The 5,406-nt window shown below is 45.2% G+C and overlaps 1 pseudogene; it reads right to left on the bottom strand.

Moving 5' to 3' along the window:
* Positions 1-5,135: 5,135 nt before the first annotated feature.
* On the bottom strand, positions 5,136-5,254 carry LOC111744682 (annotated as a pseudogene).
* Positions 5,255-5,406: the final 152 nt, after the last annotated feature.

Genomic DNA, 5,406 nt, shown 5'->3' with positions numbered 1-5,406 from the left:
GTAAATCAGCTCTCTGAAGGATAAGTAATCCCATGCAATAGTGATTCTGTGGCTCACTTCGAAGGTTTAACAAATGGCTCACATGCCTGAAAATTAATCTATTGGCTCTTCTCGCCAGTAGGGCATCGCACCAGTACCACGAGATAGCTATTCATATTAACCTTATATAAATTTAGACTGAGAAAAGTTTTAATTTTTAAAATTAAATTGATTTTAATTTTTAAAATCAGACGGATTTGTTATTGCTATTTTAAATGACTAAATAAAGTTTTATTTATTTAGTCATTTAAAATAGCAATAACAAATCCGTCTGATTTTAATATTAGAGCAATTGACATCAACACACATCATGTGGCCTCTGGAAAACTTCACTTTACACTGAAAAAAAAAAAAGAAAAAGGCAAATAACCTCTTGGTATTATTATGAGAAGAGTTTTGACCTTGTGGACCCCATGAAAGCATCTCAGAGACCCACAGGGGCTGGCAGGTCATACTTGGGAACCCTAGGCTTAGACTTTCTGTTCTCAACTCTAGTCAATCCAGTACCCCACATTTTAAAAAATAATAAATCTTTTACAATATTCCTTTTAGTATCATGAAATAAAGTTTATACTCAGTATAACCCACCTGTACCTGTGTATAAATAAACTCTAATTTAGAAGTCATGGTAACACATTCTCTGTGATATAGAGAAGAAGCAAAACAAAAATAGTCTACAGTCCTTTACCAGACGTGGGTGTCTAAGCACGGAGGAGGTGTTTGGATCTATAAAAAGGTGGCGTGTGTGTGTGTGGCATATAGGATGTTACAGCCCAGCTGGCTTCAAGATGGCTCCTGGAATAAAACACATTGATATTTCAGCAGTGAAATGTGGGCTATTCACAGCACAGTGGGGTAAATGAAGATGACTAAAACAGCCCGTGTCAGGTCAGGTAAGTTAGACAACCATCTCTCCTTTACATTATTTGAGTCTTGAACTTGTGGGTGCCTGATGCTGAGGCGATAATTTATAATAAAGAAGAGGTGTTCCATGAGGTCGATGCTCACAGACAGAACAGAGCCAGGTGTTCTTGCTTGTAATAAATTATAAGTTGAGATTTAAGGTGAATAAGACAATATTCAGTCAAACGTCTATTTCCATTTATAGTTGACAAGTGGAAATAAGGGCTAAATGAGAACATTCGGGTGTCTATGTAGATTAGGAGAGAAGCCAAAACAGCGTGACCTGCTGGATTGTGTGGGATTCAAATACCATGAGGAGCAGAGACGGTGGTGATACAATCCTCTGACACCGTGAACGTCTCCCAGTACCAACTTCTGCCCCAAACAGAGTGGCATTCTCCCTTTGAGTCGTATGTCGCTGCTTTCCTGGAAAATTAAGAGACTGTTTAGGGTGCAAAATTCTTGCTGTCTTTATGTAAAATGGGAGCAGCTGTAGCCTCTGATCGATGATCGGTGACTGATGATCTTTAGCAGATTCTTCCTGCACAACGCAAACCGCGGCAGGACTCAGGAAACCCCTCCACGTCAGGGCTGCGCAGCGCATGGCAAGAAGCCAGGAGTCCCTGGCTCGGCCTCCAGTTGCCAGAAGCCGACAGATGTGCGTACACCTGCCCCAGGCGGCAGCAGGTACGGAGACCCGTTCACTCAGCTCGAGCGAGGGGCGGGGCCTCCCGCAGCCGAGTGAGAGATTCCCCTACAGGGGGAGCCAAAGCGCTGAGGACGCGAGCTGGGAACCTGGGCCGCAGAATCCGACAAGCCGCTGTCTAGGGCAGCGCCAATGTCAGCATTTACCTCGGTAACGGCACGGGGAACCATGCCATGCATGTGTTTTACATAGACATGACTTCGAGCTTCAGGGTGTTTTATTGATGACAAGTGCCTTTATTTACAGAACCCAGACAGACACCTGTGTCACTATCAGTGTGTGCTCTGAAAGGCATCCAGGTGCCAGGGTTAACAGCATGCTAACGCCAAGGCGGCCTGCTTGATATTATGGTGTGCCCCGACACGTGTACTGTCAGAATCCACGGGGGTTGATATTGACTTGTGTGCTAACGGCAGCCTGATATGTGACACCTGTGTGTGACATCGATACACACATGGACATGTACGCATGTGGACATATGGGTAGTCAAAGTGCCTGTCTGAGCCTTGTCTGTCCACCCTCTAGGCTGGGATCCCTTAGCCCACAGAGGCGGTTCTGATGAAGTTCTGTGTCCCCTCCATCGGACAGAGGATAGAAGCATCATAAATGCTCCAACGAATGAGAAAGTGAATGAATGAATGAATGAATGACAATATTTCAGACTCACCAGGTGACAGGTGCTGTGCTAAACACTCACATGCCTGACCTAATTAAATCTATACCATGGTCTCTATGATGAGGGGACTATGATGATACCTACCGTACAGATGAGGGGAACTGAGTCATCAAGACACCACGTGACTTTCCCAGAGTCATACGACATGTAAATGGCAGAGCCTGGAGTTGACCAAAGTCTTCCAATCTCCAAAACATGTGTTCTTAACTACTAGCCTGTCCCAATTGTGATGGGACAATCCCCTCCCCCAATTCCTGGGACACACCGCCATCCTTCAAGAGCAGGCACTCAGTAAACTGGAAGGACAGAAGGCGGCCTTTTATGATCAATTCAAAGAGGAGGAAAGAGGTAGAGACACTTTAATCCCACAAGGCTGAGAAGTTCTGTACGTTCTGTAACTCCTGGTCCCATGAATGGAGGAGAGGGGGGTAGATTGACCTGTGGACACTTAATTCTAGGGAACACTCATTCATTGCTGGTGGGAATATAAAATCATTCAGCCTCTGTGGAAACAGTCTGGCAGCTCAAAAAGCAATTCCACTCCTAGGCATGCACCCCCAAGAACCAAAAACAAGTGTTCCAACAAACGCTTGTACACGAATGTCCGTAGCAGCATCGTTCACAATAACTGAAAGGTGGAAACAACCCAAACGTCTGTCAACCAATGAAAGGATAAACAAACCGTGATCGGTCCATGCAATGGAATAATATTCAGCCACAGAAAGAAATGAAGTACTGATCCTTGCTACAAGGTAGTTGATTGCATGAATTTGCAAACGTTATGCTGAGTGCAAGAAGCCAAGCACAAAAGGTCACTTATTGTATGATTCCATTTATATGAAATATAAAATAGGTAATCCATAGAGACAAAAAGTAGGTTGGTGGTTGCCAGAAGCTGAAGGGATAGGGAGTGACCTGGGTTTTCTTTTGGAGTGAAGAAAATGTTTTGGAACTAGATACAGGTGGCAGTTGCACAATATCACGGATGTACTAAATGTTACTGACTCATACACTTTAAAACGCTTAATTTTATGTGATGTGAATTTCACCTCAATAGAAAAAGAAAAATAGCTGAGTCCTCGATCACGATAAGCACATTTCAAGTGCTCAATAGGCACTCGTGGCCAGTGACCACCATACAGGCCAGCACAGATACAGAACATTTGAATCATCATAGAATGTTCTATTGGACGATGCTGGTCTAGAGTTTCCTACAGTCTATCTCTGGCTGACTGTGTTTTTATGGTGTCATTTAACTTGTTCCTCTGTTCACTGTATTTCTTGTAAACTATAGTTACATCTGGAAGCTTAATCAATTTCGGGTTTAGTTATTCTGGTGAAAATATTGCATAGGTGCTGCATCCTTCCTTCAGGGGGCACATGAAGTTTGGGTGTTTCTTTTGCGTGTGTGTGCTCACACACACACACACACACACGATGAAAAGTGTCTTTCCCATCTCATTGGCCAAAGGAAGTCACATGACCAAGGCCAACATCAATGGGCTGGGGATGTATTCGGCTGACTCAGGAGCGTCTCTAAAGTCACATGAAAAAGTCACGGATGTATAGTTCTATAACATGGAGGGAGTGGAGATTCGGAAGTAATAATCCAACCTATCACAGGGGAGATTATTTTTTATCGAATGAATTTTTCAGAAACGACTCTCCAAGTCACAGAGAAGTGAAGTAACTTGCCCAAGTTCAGAAAACTGGCAAGATCTGAATGCAGGCAGGCTCTTTCCAGAGCCAGGGATTGTAACTGCTCCACTACAGGAAAATAATGGCGGTCACCACTGGGGCTGTCACGGTTTCAAAAAGAGCCAGTGTGCAAAGGGCTCAGTACAGCGCTTGGCACAGACCCCGGGCACACTGCTCAGGATTCACGCTGTTTGTTTCCATCACCTGACTCCAGGTTGGCCTTGGCTTCGGTTTGGAGGGATTTTCAGCCCCTGGCAGTGTTCCAAGAATGCCAGCTGGCCTTTATAAACCCGTAGTGTGAAGCGTCAGAGTCAGGGGAAGGGAGAGTAGAGATAAAATCAGATCACTAGAGGTAGCTGCAGAGAGGTTTGGAGCGATTTCTCCCAGTCGTGGGCAGTAGGGAGGGTGAGTCACACAAAGGTGAACATCAGCAGCTGAGCAGATGTACAGGAGAAAGTAACCAGAGATAGTGAAAGCTTATCAGAATTGGCTGTGAGCACAGGTATGGGATTTTGTTGCCAAACTCTAGTTCCCTGTTGACAAGACAAACATTTTTTTTCCAGTATCCCAAGGCCAGTCAACTCCACCTCCACAGTGCTGCTCATAGGCAGAGTGGGAGGAAGCTGGTCAGGGCTTTGCTATTGCCTTTTATGTAACAAATGGGATGGAAATGACACTGTATGACTTCCAAGGCTAGGTCACAAAGGAGACGCGGCTTCTGCCTGTAACCCTGCACCCTCTCTCTTTTCCTCGGGATCCAGCTGACATGATGTGAGGAAGCCTAATCAGCCATATGGAAAGGTGACATGTAGATATTCGAGCCACAGCCTCCAGGTGAGGCTGACAGACAGCTTCAACTGCCAGGCAGGTGGGTGAGGAAGCTTCAGATCATTCCGGCACACGGCCTTTAAGCTGCTCCAGCTGATGCCACGTGGAGCAGAGATGAGCTGTCCTCACTGAGCCTTGCCTAGATTTACGTTCATGAGCAAGATAAATCTTCCCATCAGGGTGTTTTGTTTTGTTTTGTTTTATTTTTAGACAAGGCAACCCTTGCTTGACCTCACAGATCGCAAGGACCTTGTCAGCTTACAATCTCTTATTTTTTATTTTTTACTCCTACAACACCTGGTCTTCCTAGGTGGTCTCCCATCCAAGTACTAACCAGGCCTGACATTGCTTATCTTCCGAGATCAGACAGAATCAGGCTTGTTCAGGGTGGCATGGCCATAGACAGGGTTGTTTGTTTTGTAAACTAAACACAGGAGTCCCCAACCCTTGGGCCATTGACTGGTACCAGTCCGTGGTCAGTTAGGAACCGGGCCGCACAGCAGGAGGTGAGCGGTGATCAAACGTGCAAAATTTCATCTGTGTTTGCAGCCGCTCC

The sequence above is a fragment of the Pteropus vampyrus genome, unplaced genomic scaffold, assembly GCF_000151845.1.
Source record: "Pteropus vampyrus isolate Shadow unplaced genomic scaffold, Pvam_2.0 Scaffold138, whole genome shotgun sequence".
NCBI lineage: Eukaryota > Metazoa > Chordata > Mammalia > Chiroptera > Pteropodidae > Pteropus > Pteropus vampyrus.
This window is presented reverse-complemented; position numbering and strand designations above follow the sequence as displayed.